The following is a 21,319-nucleotide window of genomic DNA, read 5'->3' as shown; positions in this document are numbered from 1 at the left end:
TTCAATTTCTGCTTCTGAATGAAAACTAGCTTCCTCTTCAGCAAATAGTCCGTATTTACACTACTGGCCATTAAAATTGCTACACCAAGAAGAAATGCAGATGATAAACGGATATTCATTGGACAAATATATTATACTAGAACTGACATGTGACTACATTTTCATGCAATTTGGGTGCAGCTTCAACACGATACCACAGTTCATCAAGAGTAGTGACTGGCGTATTGTGACGAGCCAGTTGCTCGGCCACCATTGACCAGACGTTTTCAATTGGTGAGAGATCTGGAAAATATGCTGGCCAGGGCAGCAGTCGAACATTTTCTGTATCCAGAAAGGCCCGTACAGGACCTGCAACATGCGGTCGTGCATTATCCTGCTGAAATGTAGGGTTTCGCAGGGATCGAATGAAGGGTAGAGCCACGGGTCGTAACACATCTGAAATGTAACGTCCACTGTTCATTAAGTGCCGTCAATACGAACAAGAGGTAACTGAGACGTGTAACCAATGGCACCCCATACCATCACGCCGGGTGATACGCCAGTATGGCGATGACGAATACACTCTTCCAATGTGCGTTCACCGCGATGTCCCCAAACACGGATGCGACCATCATGATGCTGTAAACAGAACTTGGATTCATCCGAAAAAATGAGGTTTTGCCATTCGTGCACCCAGGTTCGTCGTTGAGTACACCATCTCAGGCTCTCCTGACGGTGATGCAGCGTCAAGGGTAACAGCAGCCATGTTCTCCGAGCTGATAGTCCATGCTGCTGCAAACGTCATCGAACTGTTCGTGCAGATCTGTTGATTCAAGGATCGAGACGTGGCTGCACGATCCGTTACAGCCATGCGGATAAGATGCCTGTCATCTCGACTGCTAGTGATACGAGGCCGTTGGGATCCGTCACGGCGTTCCATATTACGCTCCTGAACCCACCGATTCCATTTTCTGCTAACAGTCATTGGACCAGTCGACCAACGCGAGCAGCAGTGTCGTGATACGATAAACCGCAATCACGATTGGCTACAATCCGACCTTTATCAAAGTCGGAAACGTGATGGTACGCATTTCTCCTCCTTACACGAGGCATCACAACAACGTTTCACCAGGCAACGCCGGTCAACTGCTGTTTGCGTATGAGAAATCGGTTGGAAACTTCCCTCGTGTCAGCACGTTGTAGGTGTCGCCACTGCCGCCAACCTTGTGTGCATGCTCTGAAAAACTAATCATTTGCATATCACAGCATCTTCTTCCTGTCGGTTAAATTTCGCGTCTATTGCACGTCATCTTCGTGGTGTAGCAATTTTAATGGCCAGTAGTGTATAACGCTACGTATCGAAGGGTCTCTGTACAAGAAAACAGTAGAATATTCGCGGCTTTTCTCGAACAAATGCCAGACGGAATAACGTATCGAGATCACTAGAATGGCCGCGACTTTTCTCGTAGGTATGTGTTGGCTGTGTATGTGTCAGACAGAAACGTATAAAATACGATGACGCGGACGTGCATGCTACATAGGAAAGTACACTTACTCGATAACTCGATTCAGTCTTGTCGACTGATAAAGGAAACAAACGAATAACTTGCTGAGTGACTGGCGGGGGCAGCGTAGGTGGCAATGAGGTCGGCCCCGCAAGGGGGTGGGGGGAGGGGCTCGAGCCTCTCATATTTATCCGCCACTACTCTAAAATGCATACCTGAGAGACTATGAGCACTTGTTCCTCTTCGCTTGTGTGAAACACATTTCCTCGGCTCAACTAATGTTCATAGCTCTTAAGGTCTGCATTTTAGAGCCCAAGTATACTGGACTTTTTTTCCTTGTTCTGGTCCATATTATGAGCTCTGAAAGTTTCCTACCCTACAGTCTTACCAACAACAATACCAGTACATGTATTCCACTGTCAGACGTTTGGGAACGATTTATGCGTATCACTTTCGACGCGTTCGTTTCCAGTACAGGGACCCTTATAAAGCCGTTGGCACACGGACCGCGCTGTCGAACGTTAACGTTGAGCGTGCCAAGTTCAACGTGCCGCTGAACGCTCAGGAACGATGCGACTTGTGCATACGGTACGTGAGCCCCAACGTGGTATACGCGATCGCAACGCACTCCAGCGGCAGTCTGAGGGATGTTTCTAGTTCGTAAATCACACTGTTTACTCAACGGGCGCGCGTAAAATTACCACGTTAGCTCCATTAAAACGCACATTTCCTCCATCGTCCCCGAAAAGTAAACTACCATGTCCAATCAATAAGGAATGAGACATGTAATAGTTCCATTACAAACAGTGCGGTACAAATTTGGAATACTTCTCCGCGTAAGATAAACATTATTTCATCATTCCCACATTTTAGTAAAACGCCAAGGTCAGTTTTACTTTATCACTGTTACTACCTAGTAGCAGAATCTCTCCAACATGTGAATTACGAAGCGTAAAAGAAAAAGGAACAAAATATCTCTATACAAGTAGCGCAAGCTGTCCTGTAGATTAAGCCAATCGAACAAAGTCACCCCTCAAAAAAAGGTGAACTTATGTTTACATAACATCAAATATTATAGCATATACTTATATTAAACTAATAATAAAGTATCAAAACCTAATAAAAACGCGAATGTTAGGAAAAAAAATTGGAAGTGCTAAGACGCGAACCACAACCTCAACAAAAACTCATTTTCGGACAGAGACGCTACTCATTACGCTTTTCTTATTTTAATTTCATTTTGTTCGCTTTCGTTCGTTGCATCGGCTCGGGGCGGACGTCGTAAGACATCCGTTCAAGTTAGTTGTTGATCGATTAACTCAGTTTTTTATTACAGAGAAACTCTAAACCAACAACATTCTCCTTGTACTTAATCATATTAAGTTACTCCTTACTGAAAACGTTAATCGTAGATAATTATGTTACTAATTGAAATTTAATTATAACAAATTGTACCAAGAACAATGCGTTTTGGGTGGATCTTCAGTGTGTCGCTGCCTTCAAATAGCCTACTCTCATAATACGCAAGTTACAATAATTCTTTTGCCACGAATATGATGTTTCTCATTACTTTATTGGAACGAATCACACAACCAACAACGGGTTTTCCAGTCGTTTAATGAACAAAGTAAGAGCGTATGGACTATCAGACCAATTGTGTGATTGGATTCAAGAGTTCCTAGATAACAGAACGCAGCGTGTCATTCTCAATGGAGAGAAGTCTTCCGAAGTAAGAGTGATTTCAGGTGTGCCGCAGGGGAGTGTCGTAGGACCGTTGCTATTCACAATATACATAAATGACCTTGTGGATGACATCGGAAGTTCACTGAGGCTTTTTGCGGATGATGCTGTGGTATATCGAGAGGTTGTAACAATGGAAAATTGTACTGAAATTCAGGAGGGTCTGCAGCGAATTGACGCATGGTGCAGGGAATGGCAATTGAATCTCAATGTAGACAAGTGTAATCTGCTGCGAATACATAGAAAGATAGATCCCTTATCATTTAGCTACAAAATAGCAGGTCAGCAACTGGAAGCAGTTAATTCCATAAATTACCTGGGAGTACGCATTGGGAGTGATTTAAAATGGAATGATCATATAAAGTTGATCGTTGGTAAAGCAGATGCCAGACTGTGATTCATTGAAGAATCCTAAGGAAATGCAATCCGAAAACAAAGGAAGTAGGTTACAGTAAGCTTGTTCGCCCACTGCTTGAATACTGCTCAGCAGTGTGGGATCCATACCAGATAGGGTTGATAGAAGAGATAGAGAAGGTCCAACGGAGAGCAGCGCGCTTCGTTACGGGATCATTTAGTAATCGCAAAAGCGTTACGGAGATGATAGATAAACTCCAGTGGAAGACTCTGCAGGAGAGACGCTCAGTAGCTCGGTACGGGCTTTTGTTGAAGTTTCGAGAACATACCTTCACCGAAGAGTCAAGCAGTATATTGCTCCCTCCTACGTATATCTCGCGAAGAGACCATGAGGATAAGATCAGAGAGATTAGAGCCCACACAGAAGCATACCTACAATCCTTCTTTCCACGATCAATACGAGACTGGAATAGAAGGGAGAACCGATAGAGGTACTCAAGGTACACTCCGCCACACACCGTCAGGTGACTTGCGGAGTATGGATGTAGATGTATGGATGTAGATGTAGATGTAGAATTCTCAATTTGCTGGTGCTCAGAAACGGCATATATACATATAGGCTTGAAATGAATGCCAATATGGCGCCTCATGACTCTGTACTGAAGGGAGAGGGCGTGCGTGTGACGTAGGTGGCGTTGTGCCATCTCACTGGCCAACGCTCAGCCGCAAGCTCAGAATATCTGACCTGCCAGATATTGTTCTGCACGTTCGGAATACCTGACCCGCCAGATATCGCTCTGCACGTTCGGAAAGATTCCCGAACGCGCTATTCCATGCTATGACGTCAGAAACAAGGCACGCTCAACGTTCGGATGCACGGTCCGTGTGCCGACGTCTACCTCAAACTGATACATTTATTGGTTTCCATCATCCTGAAAGTCTTTAACTTCATCACGGAATCACCCTGTATAAACATACATTTACAGGCGCCGAAAGCTTTGATGCTACGTAGCATCAAATGGCTCTGAGCACTATGGAACTTAACATCTGTAGTCATCAGTCCCCTAGAACTTAGAACTACTTAAACCTAACCAACCTAAGGACATCACACACATCCATGCCCGAGGCAGGATTCGATCCTGCGACCGTAGCAGTCGCGCGGTTCCGGACTGAGCGCCTAGAACCGCTAGACCACCGCGGCCGGCCTGTGTAACATCGTTGGATGACGTTTCCGGATATGGGTTCCTATGTTAAACTTGATCTACTAAGTCTCCTCTACAACCTCTAGAAGTGTGCCATATGTATTCTGAAACACCCTGTATGTGACGCTGATAAAGGCGATTTCAGTGAACAAAGGCTGGACTGAAAGGTTGAACCCTCCCCCCTCCTCCCAAAAAAGAGACAGAGGGATACAGGAAGAAGAAAATAGGTCAGGGGATAGAGCATCTACTCGCGAAAACGCCAAAGGTCCCAGGTATGGCCACAGTTTAAACTGCCAGGAAGTTACAACATATTATTTCTTTCCACGCATGTCTCTCGAAACGACAAGGAGGAGGAAATTAAAGAAATTCCATGCCACGCGGAACTTTACCGACAATGGTTCTTGCCACACAGCATTCGTGGGTAGAACAGAAGAGGCTGTAAGCGACCGCAATGCACGGTTTACTATACTCTCTGCCCCATGCCTTAAGGTGGTGAAAACGTGCTTGTAGGAGTACAATGTGGTTACTCGTTTTTTACCTGGGATGTTGCGCTGACAGCGGCCTGAGACTAAGAGGTGTTCAACATGTGTCGTGCCTTTTTGACGTGCGGCCGTGATATACCCACATGCAGGAAATAGGTTATCTAACCGGCGAGTCGAAGTGTGGATAATTATCTCGTTAACGACGAGGTGACGTCTGGCTGTTTCCTATCAGAGCAGTGACTGCCACTACCAGAGTAAGAAAATCTCAAACAACGTCACAATTGACGCTGTTTTTTTTCCGACATGTTTCAAGTTGCGTCCCGGCATTGGCAATGATGCTTGCGGGTAAAGCTGAAGCACGCTAATCGAGCGATAATCTTCTCTTCCTCGTTTAAAGTGTGTTTTTTGATAACATTAATTTTTGGTAGACATTGTGTTACATTATGTGAGCATGAGTCACGGAGTATACACTGGGTGGTAATAATTAAGCTTTCCCTATTTAACACTTTATAACACGGAAACTGATTACCGTGCAAGTACCAGATTTAGTAACATTAATGTCAAGGACATGGGGAAGAGAAATACTGCAGAATCAGTTCAATTGAAACACTTTTAATGTACTGCTACGGTACGTCACACCATTACATACCGTTACCATTACTAAATACGGCGCCCATCAGTGTGCAGAAGAGTCTAAAAGCTCAGGATTGCATTCTGCACAGTAGAACGAGGTATGTCCGTAGATATGCTGCGCTTCAGATCAGCACATGCGTGAATGTTCCACTGGTAAACCCTGTCCTTCAGGTAGCACCACGACCAGAAACCACAGGGAGTGAGATCAGGTGATCGTGTCGGACAAGCATTTGGAAACGATCGGCTGATAATTGGATCGTTTCCAAACGTGTTTCGAAGCAGGTGAACTACACGAGCGATGTAGGGTGCGGCCCCATCTTGCATGAAACCTGTTGAGTTCAATGGGTCTCTCTCCTGTAGGGCAGGTATGAGATGCTGGTGAAGCATGTCACAGTAACGCTGGCCACTCACACTGCACGTCTTTGGTCCTTGAGCGTCAACCTCTTCAAAAAAGAATGTGCCAATGATGGACGTACCTGCGAAGCCACACCACACGGTAATACGTTCGCTATAGAGAGGAACTTCATGCACAGTGACTGGAGGTGAAAATCCCCACACTCAACAATTCTGTGTGTTCACCTCGTCTGTCCATAGGATGGTTCAGCACCAGCCCTCGTTAACTTCAATCCTTGCGACAAAGTGGAGAGCAAAGTCAACAGGTCGTTGTGCATTATGTGGTGCAAGCTACTGTACGATAGAGATCTTGTACAGATGCAGTTTGAGAATGGTTCGCAGCATCTTCCGTACAGTGAAGCACGGGATGGTCAACTGTCGTGACACAGTCCCCACACTACCATTTTCTTTTTTTTTGTCATCAGCCTTCTGACTCGTTTGATAGGGCCCGCCACGAATTCCTCTCCTGTGCTTACCTCCTCATCTCAGAGTAGCAATTATTTGCTGGGTGTATTCTAATCTCTGTCTTCCTCTACAGTTTTTGCCCTCTACAGCTCCCTCTAGTATCATGGAAGTCATTCCCTCATGTCTTAACAGATGTCCTATCATCCTGTCCCTTCTCCTTGTCAGTGTTTTCCAAAAAAATTCTTCAAATGGCTCTGAGCACTATGCGACTTAACTTCTGAGGTCATCAGTCGCCTAGAACTTAGAACTAATTAAACCAAATTAAGGACATCATATACATCCATGCCCGAGGCAGGATTCGAACCTGCGACCTTAGCGGTCGCTCGGTTCCAGACTGTAGCGCCTAGAACCGCACGGCCACACCGGCCGGCCGTGTTTTCCAAATGTTTCTTACCCCTCCGATTCTGCGCAAAACCACCTCATTCCTTACCTTATCAGTCCACCTAATTTTCAACATTGGTCTGTGACACCACATCTCAAATGCTTCGATTCTCTTCTGTTCCGGTTTTCCCACAGTCCATATTACACAACCATACAGTGCTGTACTGCAGACGTACATTATTAGAAATTTCTTCCTCAAATTAAGTTGCGTATTTGATATTAGTAGACTTCTCTTGGCCAGGAATGCCCTTTTTGCCATAGCTGGTCTGCTTTTGATGTTCTCCTCGCTCCGTCCGTCATTTGTTATTTTGCTGTCTTAGGTAGCAGAATTCCTTAACTTCATCTACTTCGTGACCGTCAATACCGATGTTAAGTTTCTCTCTGTTCTCGTTTGTACTACTTCTCATTACTGTCGTCTTTCTTCGATTTACTCTCAATCCATACTCTGTACTCATTAGACTGTTCATTCCGTTCAGAAAATCACGTAATTCTTCTTCACTTTCACTCAGGATAGCAATGTCATCAGCGAATCGTATCATTGATATCCTTTCACCTTGGATTTTAATTCTACTCCTGAACCTTTCTTTTATTTCCATCATTGCTTCCTCGATGTACAGATTAAACAGTAGGGGCGAAAGGCTATAGCCTTGTCTTACACACTTTTTAATGCGAGTACTTCGTTCCTGGTTGTCGACTCTTATTATTCCCTCTTGGCTGCTATACATATTGTATACGACCCATCTCTCCCTATAGCTTCCCCCACTTTTTTCAGAATTTCGAACATCTTGCACCATTTTACATTATCGAACGCTTTTTCCAGGTCGACAAATTCTATGAACGTGTCTTGATGGTTCTTTAGTCTTGCTTCCATAATTAACCGCAATGTCAAAATTGCCTCTCTCGTGCCTTTACCTTTCCTAAAGCCAAATTGATCATCTAGCGCATCCTCAATTTTCTTTTCCATTCTTCTGTATATTATTACTGAAAAGGTCAGGAAAACCGCTGGTGAATCCTGTGGATGCCTTGGGCAGATGGAGGGAATATTTTGAAGAGTTGCTCAATGTAGGTGAAAATGCGATCAGTAATGTTTCAGATTTCGAGGTAGAATGGGATAGGAATGATGATGGAAATAGGATCACATTTGAAGAAGTGAAAAAAATGGTCAATAGATTGCAGTGCAATAAAGCGGCTGGGGTGGATGAAATTAAGTCGGAATTCATCAAATACAGTGGAATGTCAGGTCTTAAATGGCTACATAGGATAATTGAAATGGCCTGGGAGTCGGGACAGTTTCCATCAGACTGGACAAAAGCAGTAATCACACCAATCTTTAAACATGGAAACAGAAAAGATTGTAACAACTACAGAGGTATCTCTTTAATCAGCGTTGTGGGTAAAATCTTCTCAGGTATTGTTGAAAGGAAGTGCGAGTATTAGTTGAGGACCAATTGGATGAAAATCAGTGTGGGTTTAGGCCTCTTAGAGGTTGTCAGGACCAGATCTTTAGCTTACGGCAAATAATGGAGAAGTGTTATGAGTGGAACAGGGAATTGTATCTATGCTTTATAGATCTAGAAAAGGCATATGACCGGGTTCCTAGGAGGAAGTTATTGTCTGTTCTACAAGATTATGGAATAGGAGGCAAACTTTTGCAAGCAATTAAAGGTCTTTACATGGATAGTCAGGCAGCAGTTAGAGTTGACGGTAAATTGAGTTCATGGTTCAGAGTAGTTTCAGGGGTAAGACAAGGCTGCAACCTGTCTCCACTGTTGTTCATATTATTTATGGATCATATGTTGAAAACAATAGACTGGCTGGGTGAGATTAAGATATGTGAACACAAAATAAGCAGTCTTGCATATGCGGATGACTTAGTTGTGATGGCAGATTCGATTGAAAGTTTGCAAAGTAATATTTCAGAGCTAGATCAGAAATGTAAGGACTATGGTATGAAGATTAGCATCTCCAAAACGAAAGTAATGTCAGTGGGAAAGAAATATAAACGGATTGAGTGCCAAATAGGAGGAACAAAGTTAGAACAGATGGACGGTTTCAAGTACTTAGGATGCATATTCTCACAGGATGGCAACATAGTGAAAGAACTGGAAGCGAGGTGTAGCAAAGCTAATGCAGTGAGCGCTCAGCTACGATCTACTCTCTTCTGCAAGAAGGAAGTCAGTACCATTACTAAGTTATCTGTGCACCGTTCAATCTTTCGACCAACTTTGTTGTATGGGAGCGAAAGCTGGGTGGATTCAGGTTACCTTATCAACAAGGTTGAGGTTACGGATATGACAGTAGCTAGGATGATTGCAGGTACTAGTAGATGGGAACAATGGCAGGAGGGTGTCCACAATGAGGAAATTAAAGAAAAACTGGGAATGAGCTCTATAGATGTAGCAGTCAGGGCGAACAGGCTTAGATGGTGGGGTCATGTTACACGCATGGGAAAAGCAAGGTTACCCAAGAGACTCATGGATTCAGCTGTAGAGGGTAGGAGGAATCGGGGCAGACCGAGGAGAAGATACCTGGATTCGGTTAAGAATGATTTTGAAGTAATAGGTTTAACATCAGAAGAGGCACCAATGTTGGCACTGAATAGGGGATCATGGAGGAACTGTATAAGGGGGGCTATGCTCCAGACTGAAAGCTGAAAGGCATAATCAGTCTTAAATGATGATGATGATGATGATGAACAACTTGGATGCCTGATCTGTTGAGCCGATTGTGCGATAATTCTCGCACTTGTCAGCTATTGCTGTCTTCGGAATTGTGTGGATGATACTTTTCCGAAAGTCAAGATGGTATGCCGCCAGACTCATACCAACACCAACGTGAATAGTCTTTTTGTTGCCACTTTCCCCAATGATTTTAGAAATTCTGATGGAATGTTATCTAGCCCTTCTGCATTATTTGATCTTAAGTCCTCCAAAGCTCTTTTAAATTCTAATACTGGATCCCCTATCTCTACTAAATCGACTCCTGTTTCTTCTTCTACCACATCGGAGAAATCTTCCACCTCATAGAGGCTTTCAATGCATTCTTTCCACCTACCCGCTCTCTTCCTCTGCATTTAACTGTGAATTCCCGTTGCACTTTTATTGTTATCACCCTTGTTTTTAATGTCACCGAATGTTGTTTTGACTTTCCTGTATGCTGAGTCTGTCCTTCCGACAATCATTCCTTTTTCGATGCCTTCATATTTTTCCCGTAGCCATTTCGTCTTAGCTTCCCTGCACTTCCTATTTATTTCATTCCTCAGCGACTTGTATTTCTGTATTCCTGAGTTTGCCGGAACATTTTCGTACTTCCTCCGTTCATTGATCAGTTGAAGTATTTCCTCTGTTACCCGTGGTTTCTTCACAGTTACCTTCTTTGTACCTATGTTTTTCTTTTCAACTTCTGTGATGGCTCTTTTTGGAGATGTCCCTTCCTCTTCAACTGTACTGCCTACTGAGCTGTTCTTTACTACTGTATCTATAGCCTTAGAGAAGTTCAAACGTATCTCGTCATTCCTTAATACTTCCATATTCCACTTCTTTGCGTACTGATTCTTCCTGACTAATGTCTTAAATTTCAGCCTACTCTTCATCACTACTATATTGTGATCTGAGTCTATGTCTGCTCCTGGGCTCACCTTACAATCCAGTATCTGATTTCGCAATCTGTGCCTGACCATGATGTAATCAAACTGAAATCTTCCCGTATCACCTGGCCATTTCCACGTATACCTCCTCTTGTGACTCTTGAACAGGGAATTCGCTGTTACTGGCTGAAACCTGTTACAGATCTAAATTAGTCTTTCTCCTTTCTCATCCTTTGTCCCAAGCCCGCATTGTCCAGGAACATTTTCTTCTAATCCTTCCCCTACAAATGCATTCTAGTCCCTCATAACTGTTAGATTTTCATCCCCCTTTACATACATTATCCTTTCAGTATCCTCATACACTTTCTCTATCTCTTCCTCTTAAGCTTGCGACGTCGGCATGTATAACTGAACCATAGTTGTCGGTGTTGGTTTGCTGTCGACTCTGATAAGAACAACCGTGTCACTGAACTGTTCACAGTAACACACTCTCTGACCTACCTTCCTGTTCATAACGAATTCTACTCCTTTTATACCATTGCTGTTGATATTTCTCTATACTCATCTGACCAGAAATCCTTGTCTTCTTTCCACTTCACTTCACTGACCCCTACTATATCTAGATTGAGACTTTGCATTTCCTTTTTCAGATTTTCTAGTTTCCCTACCACGTTCAAGCTTCTGACATTCCACGCCTCGATTTGTAGAACGTTATCCTTCCGTTGATTATTCAATCTTTTTCTCATGGTAACCTCCCCCTTGGCAGTCCCCTCCCCGAGATCCGAATGGGGGACTATTCCGGAATCTTTTGCCAATGGAGAGATCATCATGACACTTCTTCAATTACAGGCCACATGTCCTGTGGATACATGTTACATGTCTTTAATGGAGTGGTTTCCATTGCCTTCTGCATCCTCATGCCGTTGATTGTTGCTGATTCTTCTGCCTTTAGTGGCAGTTTCCCTCCCCTGAACCTGTATCCGCTCCTCCGTCCTCTTTGACAAGGCCGTTGGCAGAATGAGGGTGACTTCTTATACCGGAAGTCTTTGGCCGCCAATGCTGATTATTAATCAAAAGTTAAGCAGCGGCGCGATTCGAACCCGGGATCGAAGACGTTTTGATTATGAATCAAGTACGCTACCCCTAAACACTGACTTACGATAGTAAATTGCGCACAGCGTTGCCTTCCATAGCAACAGCGACTTCACCGACCACCTGTGGTGCAACTGGCCGTGGGCCTGCTCCCGGAGCGACGCCAGTTCTCCAGTTGATTCGAATTTCATCACCCTCAGCACAGCAGGAGGAGAAAGAGGACCCTTTCGTAATCCTTTTAGTTGGCGATGTTCTCGAACTACAGCTGCAGCATTACTGTTGTTTTGATAACATAGCTTCATCTATAATGCCCTGCTCCTTTTGTCCAAGCTCATGTTGACACGTCAACAAGTGCGCTGCGACTGGTCAGGTGTGTGAGACTATGAATCACGACGACTGATCACGGCACCTGGTGGCCATAGCTGGAACTGGACGGTGGCGCTGTGACGCATGGAAATCATGCACCCCATACTCTGGACATTAATGCTATCAAGTTTGGTACCCATAAGGTAATTAGTTGTTATAACGTGTTAAATAGGGAAAGTCTAATTACATCCAGTCGGTATATCTATGGAGTGAGTATAGTGTGCTGCGCATGTTGTCAACCTTAAAAGGTGTCTAGTCACGTGATTCTGAGGCGACGTTGCTCGTCTACAATTCATGGTAATAACAAAAGTTTGTTATTACAAAAATGGTTCAAATGGCTCTGAGCACTATGGGATTCAACTGCTGTGGTCATAAGTCCCCTAGAACTTAGAACTACTTAAACCTAACTAACCTAAGGACATCACACACATCCATGCCCGAGGCAGGATTCGAACCGGCGACCGTAGCGGTCGTGCGGTTCCAGACTGTAGCGCCTTTAACCGCTTTTTTTTTTATAAAACTTTTATTAAAAAAAACAATGTTACACATTCCAGATACATACTAAGTTATACATACATGAAGTTATTTAAACAAAACGGTTTGATCATTTCAATTACGCTGATGTCAAGGAAAGACAACAGAAGATTGTGTTACTGACTAATTACCAGAAAGAATTAAGTTAAACATCAAGAAAAAAAATTTTAAAGACATTCAAACTTCAACCTGAAGAAGTAAAATCTGCACTTTGAATTACATGAGCTGCAATCTTTACAGAAGCATAATTTCTTTATGATGGATATCAGCAAGTTGGTGGGATAATTTTAAATATAAAACAATTTAATAATCATATTAGACAATTTCTGAAATACTTGAGAATGGCAGAAAGGAGATATATAATAAAGTTGACTAGCCTTCCAACTACACTTTCTGGACATTAATTGGATCTTAAGTATCTGAAGTGATCAGATCTATATAATCAGTCTTTCACTGCGAAACTGACTTACACATCACAGTGCAAAAATGAACAGGGCAATGTGCCAGCCATTGAATATTACATTTATCAAATAGAATCTTATGGTTTTAACCAATCGATAAGGACATTTCTATAAAAACTGTCTATTTCCAAATTTCTAGTATGAGCCAATAATGCACCTTTAATGTTTTGTGTTTTGACACTATTAGACACTCAACCTCAATGTCACATAAGTTCTGTACATTAGCTTATAAATTTCAAAAACTACTCTCTGAAGTAGAAAAGGCATACATCATAAATATACTGTAAAATCTTAAATAGTATCCTTAAGGTAACTACAATACATCACTATCAACACAGTCTTCTTTTTTATATTCTTTCAAATACAATTTTTAACATATTACCGAACGTTTTCTTATGATTCAAATAGCGAACTCACACAGCATGTGTACCTTGAACTCTATGATGCTATCGGATCCTAATTTTTTAAGGACGTAGTTAACAAAATTTCCCAGCAACCAGTACACAGCGTTATTTTTTGCTTCTGGGAAATAGCGTGCTTCAGGCCTGTGTATCAATGACAGCGATATATACTCAGGGGATGTTCTTGTAATCAGAGCTATTTGCTCCCAGATCCACTTCCAACTATTCATGTGACCACTGCAAGTATATCTATGAATTACTGTGTCAACTAGATGGCATTGTTGACATATCGGCCACTCCGGCCGGCTTGTTATTACACGTATTCGCCTTGTTATATATACTTCCGCGCATTTGAGCTTTAATAACGGCTTTGGTGCAATATTTTCGTTGTTACAGATGTAAAGAGAAACATGTGAAAGAATGACCAGTTACTTTTCATAGGTATCTACAACAGAAGTACTGTATAATTGTAAATGTCGTATTTAGAGCCGTTGCTAGGTGTTTTGCCGCCCTAGGGGAAAATAGAAAAATGATGTCCCCTCTTTTATACTACCTTCGATCTCCAGGATATCTCCCCCCCCCCCCTCCACCCGCCTTTCACCAACTCCACCAGCATGCAGCAGTACAACAATGCAAGTCTCCTATTATACTTTTAATTATTAAAAAACTGATTGAGGGCAAAAATGTCCTCAAATTCGTTTTCTTGTCCTCAGTTTTTGAAATTTCCCTAAATAATTGATATAGGAAGAATGTGCTGAACATTTTTAAGTGGAACTCAACTAAAAATACCAGTGCAACCAAATTTGGTCTCAATTACTTGTTTTATTTCATTGCAATAAAATGGACTAATAAAAGTGCGCAATTATTTTCTGGTGTGAATGAATTTTTCCTTGAATTTAGAAATTATGCTTTATTGATGGGAGGCATGCCGAACCATCAAAGTAGGTCATCTGGAGAATTGTGTTGTTATTTTGTTTCTGTTTTAACTGAAATATTTTTAGAACGAGGAATAGATCTCATCTTTTTCAACGCACACTTTCTTTCACGGCTCCAACGTTCGCCATAGGCGAATCAAGGTCATGTTTCTTTCAACATGGACTAATAAAGGTAATATCTGTTCCCGGTTCGTACTCAGTAGCGGCTGCTTTAGTTTTGAGGCAGGTGGAGCCATTATGTTTACTTTCGTCAGAATAAGTACTTAGTAAGTGTTTAATAAGTAACTGTTCCGTATGCTTTAGAAGACGGTTCGGTGTTTATATTATCCCTTCCTTTCTGTGGTTATTAATTATTATTATTTTTAAGTGAAACACTAGAAAGAGATTTTATATATATATTGATTTGTAGGTGGCCAAAGATAAATATTAAATTATGATTCAGATGAGCGCCAGGCTCCCTACAAATGATATCAAATGCTTTCGGCGAAATGTAGTGCAGGCTAAGTTCACTGACGTAGAATAAATCGTATCTTTGAAAGTATGCATTTTTTGACGAAATAAAATTAGTGAAGCTTTCCAGTTTAGTTATTTGAATAACTTGAAATGATTCTTTCTGCTCCGGCTGTGGTGATATGTTACACAAAAGAATAAATTTAAATACGCCGCATAATAGTGGCCAATTGTTGACAGCAAAGATCACCGCTACTCGCTTCGCAGAGACTGAAAAAATGCTAAATAACTTCTTGCAATTATTAATTCAGGAAGAATTGTTTCCGTGGGTTCTTTAAGTAACCCAATGCATTCACTTTTTGTAAATATATTTCCACTATGCACAAAATACACACTTTAATTATCCGCTACGTACGAGAGCAAATAAAACAAAACTTACCGCTTTACAATAGCAAGCGTACCTTACATACAGCAGAAGAAATGATCTGGCTCGAAGTGATTTTAAATATCTTTTTTCTCTTATATATAATGACAAAGATAATAATGTTAGTTTCGAGAACGTTATGCACTACGATCTCATCCTATATAAATAATGTCTTTTTATTACACTGCAATCGCTATAGTCTTTCCTTGAAGCTAATTTAATACATTTTCATAATTAATTTGTCGTTTATGTCCTTATAATATTATTCAGAGTTTTTTTTATAAGTACATAGACCTGTTTATTCCGCAATGGTTTACATCAGTTCACAGCTTGAACATTTAGCTATTTTTCGACATAATCACCATTTCTGTCTATGCATTTTTGTAAACACTGAGGCAGTTTTTGTATGCCCGTATCATACCAGCTCGCCGCCATGCTGTTCTTCTAATAAACATTTAGATCCTATTTTCTCTATAACATTTAAAAAATGATTTCTCAAACTGGGGAACAATCAAGAATGGGGTGCCACAAGGTTCGGTCTTGGGTCCTCCGCTGTTTTTAATATATATTAATGACTTGCCATTCTATATTCATGAAGATGCAAGCTGGTACTTTTTGCCGATGATACAAGTATAGCTATCACAGTCAACAGACAAGAATTAACTGGTGAAATTGTAAACGATGTTTTTCAGAAAATCATTAAGTGGTTCTCTGCAAAAGGGCTCTCATTAAACTTTGACAAAACACAGTATACACAGTTCCACACAGTAAATGGAATGACACCATTGATAAATATAGACTTCGATCGGAAATCGGTAGCTAAGGTAGAATATTCAAAATTTCTAGGTGTATGCATTGATGAGGGGTTGAACTGGAAAGACACACCGAAGATCTGCTGAAACGTTTGAGCTCAGCTACCTATGCTGTTAGGATCATTGCAAATTTTGGCGATATACATCTGAGTAAATTAGCTTACCATGCCTATTTTCATTCTCTGCTTTCCTATGGCATCATATTCTGGGGTAACTCATCATTGAGTAAAAGAGTGTTCATTGCACAAAAGCGTGTAATCAGAATAATTGCTGGAGCTCATCCAAGATCGTCCTGCAGACACTTATTTAAAGAGCTAGAGATCTTCACTGTAGCCTCACAATATGCATATTCACTTATGAAATTTGTTATTAACAATCCGAACGAATTCAAAAGTAATAGCAGTGTACATGGCTACAACCCTAGGAGAAAGGATGATCTTCACTACTCAAGGTTAAATCTAACTTTGGCTCAGAAGGGGGTAAATTATGCTGCCACAAAAGTCTTTGGTCACTTACCTAATAGCATCAAAAGTCTGACAGATAGCCATATAGCATTTAAAAGGAAATTAGAAGAATTTCTTAATGGCAGCTCCTTCTACTTATTAGATGAATTTTTGGATGTAGTAAGTGGGTAATTTTCCTAACCCCCACACAAAAAAAAATTAAAAATATTAAGTGTCATGTAATATTTTGTGTAATGTAATATCTTGTATAGACACCTTTTATTAACCTGACACGTTCCACATCATTACGAAGCGTGGTATTCATGATCTATGGAACAAGTACTAATCTAATCAAATCTAATCTGAACCTCTTCTTTCACCTCGTCGTCGGAGCTGAATGGCTTTCCATCCAAATGTTCTTTTAACCAAGGGAACTGGGTGACAAGTCAGGACTATAGGGTGGGTGGGTGATCATGTTCCACTGAAACTGTTGCAGGAGAGCAACGGTTTGCCGAGCGATGTGTGGTCGAGCGTTGTCATGGAGAATGTGTACGCCCTTGCTCAACATTCCTCTTCTCCGGTTCTGAATTGTCCGTTTCAATTTTTGCAGAGTCTCACAGTACCTGTCAGCGTTAATTGTGGTCCCAGCGATTTAGCTCCGACGACGAGGTGAAAGAAGAGTTTCATAACTTTCTTAACAGCATGGCGGCGAGCTTGTATGACATGGGCGTACAAAAACTGCCTCAGCGTCTACAAAAATGCATCGACAGAAATGGTGATTATGTCGAAAAAAAGCTAAATGTTCAAGCTGTAAACTGATGTAAACCGTTGCCGAAATAAACAGGTCTATGTACTTATAAAAAAAATAGGAGACCTTACTTTTGGGGTTACCCTCGTACTTATGAATGGAAGGAAGGAGCCTTGAGGGTGAGTCATTATACAAATGTGTTAGCGAATTCTTACCTGGGACATTGCAAATGGAATGACGTTTTCTGAGAAAAGAAAGCCTGGTAACCCATCACTGGATCGACGATCAGTCGAGAAGAAGAAAACTGCAGCTCCTGTGCCAGTTAATGATTTACGATAACGACAGTTTTGGTCATTGGCCTGAGGGAAGATGTAAGATTTGCCTTGAGTGCTGTTCTACCTCAGAGTGTGAACTGTTCGATGCTTTGTGCCAAAAAGAATTGTTTTAAGACACTTCTCACGAAAGAGCAGAAAATGTACCATTTTTTTCAGCCACAGTAACAACATTCTACAGGGTGGCGGATGAAGAATCGCCCCGAATCATTGATTGTTCCCTGTCGCCCGCCAATTGTCGTCTATTGTTTCAAAGCTGCTCCCACTACGTTTTGTACAGTCAGTACGAAGGCGTTGCATTTTGGTTAAGACGTGTGAAGTAAATATCTCAGCAAGATGTATCCTTTTCAAGAACGAATCGCGATAGTGGAGGCGTGACTGTGCCGATTCATTTACGGAAACCCGGGACGTTTTTGCAAAGAAGATTTCTGGTGTTTCCATACCAGTAGAGTGCAATATACAGGATTTTTTAGCATACTACAGGGACCGTTGCAAACGGAGAAAGGAATCGAGCCCCGTCCGTTCGTAACCCACTATGATCGCGGATATTGGAGCACGAATGTTGCAGAATCCAAAGAAGTCGACACGTTAACTGTCGGAAGAAGTGAGCGTTTCGCGGAGGTCTTGCCAATGTGTTACACACCGTACAGGGAAGAAGCCCTACAAAATGACATGAGTCCAAGTACTGAAGGAGGAAGATAAGGAAAAACGTGTGAGTTACTGTACGTGGTAATGTCAGACATTTGAAAGTGGAATGCTGCATTCGCTGTTGTATTTCATGAGTGATGAAGCCTCGTTCCGCCTGACAGGACATTTGAACACCCAGAACACCAGACACTGATCAACAAACAATCACTATACTATCAGAGAGGGACTTCTTTCCGGTGAAAAAATGGGAGTGTGGCTTGCCGTGGTATCAAATGGTTCAAATGGCTCTGAGCATTATGGGACTTAACATCTGAGGTCATCAGTCCCCTAGAACTTAGAACTACTTAAACCTAACTAACCTAAGGACATCACACACATCCATGCCCAAGGCAGGATTCGAAGCTGTGACCGTAGCAGTTGCGCGGTTCCAGACTGTAGCGCCTAGAACCGCTGGGCCACATAGGCCGGCGCCGTGACATCAAGTCTGATTGTGTGTCCCATATTTTTTTTAAACAACTGTAAACACTGCTGTGTATATGCGAATCCTTGAGGAATCTTAGGCACAGTTGACCCACTTCCCCCCCAATCATTGTGCGTATGCTGTATTTCAACAGGAATGGGGCGACACTTCACACTTGAGGAACGCGAGTAAGTGTCACGAATTCGTGAAAGATTCACAGAAGAATGGACTATCGGCAAAGGATTGTGGCCGTTGCGTTTGCCGTACGTAATCACATGTGACAATTATCTACAGTGCAGTCTAAAAGGAAAAGCGTGCGCAAATGACCCAACAACGTCATAGTACTTGGAGGACAACATTCGTAAAGATATTATGAGAACTCATGCGGCAGAGTTGCGCAAAGTTTATGTTAACATGTTAGGGAGCGCGCAAAAGTTCATTGAAGCACAAGGAGGCAATTTTCAGCACCTAATATCATGCAGTGTACAAAATTGTTAAGGCTTTTCTGGCCAATTGTTGACAAACTGCCTGTTGGCTTCTGTCGGGTTCTTCGGCCGACGTTCGTCTGATGATTTTTCTGACGTTTTGCGAGCACGAGTGGCTGGCATTGTCAAAGCTTCACCTTCCATTGCTGTTGGTGGACTGGAGCAGAGTTCGCGGCCGCAGACTGTATGCACCTGGCGCACCAACGTCCGAGGACTTCTCCGCGATCATTTCCGGTGTGGTTCCCCTCTTGCTACCTGCGACGGTCGTTCGCTGCAGCAGCGGAAGCCAGGTTACAGCCTTTCTGCCATACATTCCCAGCGCGACGGACAGAATCGGCCGTATATTGCGCAAAAAACGGCGTAACGACTATTTACAAACCGACAAAGATCAAAGAGTGTCTCAGATCGGCAAAGGATAAAAGGGAGCCATTTGCAATGTCGTGAATGTGCCGCATACTATACACATGCGGAAAAGTCTATGTTGGAATGATTGGACGATGAATCAACACCCGAATCACAGAACATAAGCGACATTGTAGGTTGGGGCAGGTGGAGAAATCAGCCGTGGCAGAGCACGCGCTGTATGAGACCGACCACGAAGTAAAATCCGCCGATACGGAAGTTCTGCTTGTAGAGAAGAGCTACCACACCCGCTTGTTAAGAGAAGCTATAGAAATACACGAATACGACAATAGCTTCAACAACATAGAAGAAAGCCTTAGAGTAAACGGATCCTGGCTTCCGGTGCTGCAGCGAATGACCGTCGAGGTTAGCAAGAGGAAATGCGGAGAAGCCCTCGGACGTTGGCGCGCCAGGTGTACATAGACTGCGGCCGCCAGATCGGCTCCAGTTGGATTGGGCTGTTTTGGGGGAGGAGACCACACAGCGAGATCATCGGTCTCATCGGATTAGGGAAGGATGGGGAAGGAAGTCGGCGGTGCCCTTTGAAAGGAACCATCCCGGCATTTGCCTGCAGCAATTTAGGGAAATCACAGTAGACCTAAATCAGGATGGTCAGACGTGGGATTGAACTGTCGTCCTCCCGAATGCGAGTCCAGTGTGCTAACCACTGCGTCACCTCGCTCGGTCGGCTCCAGTCCACCTCCAGCAATGGAAGGTGAAGCTTTGACAATGCCAGCCACTCGTGCTGGCGAAACGTCAGTAAAATCATCAGACGAACGTCGGCCGAAGAACCCGAGACAGAAGCCAACAGGCAGTCTGGCAACAACTGTCCAAAAAAGGCTTAACAATTTTGTACACTGCATGATATTAGGTGCAGAAACCTCCTTGAGCTTCAATGAACTCTTCCGCGCCCTAACAAATTAACATACACTTTGCGCAACTCTGCCGCATGAGTTCTCAAAATATCTTTACGAATGTTCAAGTACTGTGATATAGTTGGGTCATTTACTCACGCTTTTCCTTTCAGACTGCACCGCAGATAAGGGTCACAAGTGATTACGTACAACAAACGCAGCGGCCACAATCCTTTGCCGATAGTCCTTTCTTCTGTGAATCATTCACGAAATCTTGAGACTGACAAGCGTTGTGAAAGGTCGCACCCATCCTGTTGAAAGAGAGTATACGCACAATGATGGCGGTCAACTGTGCGTAAAATTCCTCAAAGATTCACATATACACAGCAGTGCTTACTGTTGTTTCAAAAAATACGGAACACACAAACCTGACTCGCTGACTCGGCACACCACACTCGGTTTCTACGTCGGAAAGAAGTTCCTCAATAATAATATACTGATTGTCTGTTGACCTGTATCTGGTGTTATGGGTGTTCACATGCCTTGTCAGATGGAACCAAGCTTCGTCACTCATGAAGTACAGCTGCGGATCCCATATTCCACTCTCAGTTGTCTGAGATAGCCACGTACAGTAATTCGCACGTTTTTCCTTATCTTTAGTTCTTGGACACATGTCATTTTTGTAGGACTTCTTACCTGTATGGTGTGTAAAACGTTGACAAAACAACGCGGAACGTTCACTTGTTACGACA

At 42.6% G+C, this 21,319-nt stretch overlaps 1 protein-coding gene across 1 annotated transcript in view; it reads right to left on the bottom strand.

Moving 5' to 3' along the window:
* Window positions 1–5,428, bottom strand: part of LOC126425088 (peroxidase-like) — a 209,809-nt gene extending 204,381 nt beyond the window's left edge. The window contains exon 1 of the mRNA XM_050088005.1: window positions 5,319–5,428. The gene's annotated coding sequence lies outside the window, so the exon portion shown is untranslated. The remainder of the gene's footprint in view (window positions 1–5,318) is intronic.
* Between the last annotated feature and the right edge of the window lie 15,891 nt (window positions 5,429–21,319).

The sequence above is a fragment of the Schistocerca serialis genome, chromosome 10, assembly GCF_023864345.2.
Source record: "Schistocerca serialis cubense isolate TAMUIC-IGC-003099 chromosome 10, iqSchSeri2.2, whole genome shotgun sequence".
Lineage (NCBI taxonomy): Eukaryota > Metazoa > Arthropoda > Insecta > Orthoptera > Acrididae > Schistocerca > Schistocerca serialis.
This window is presented reverse-complemented; position numbering and strand designations above follow the sequence as displayed.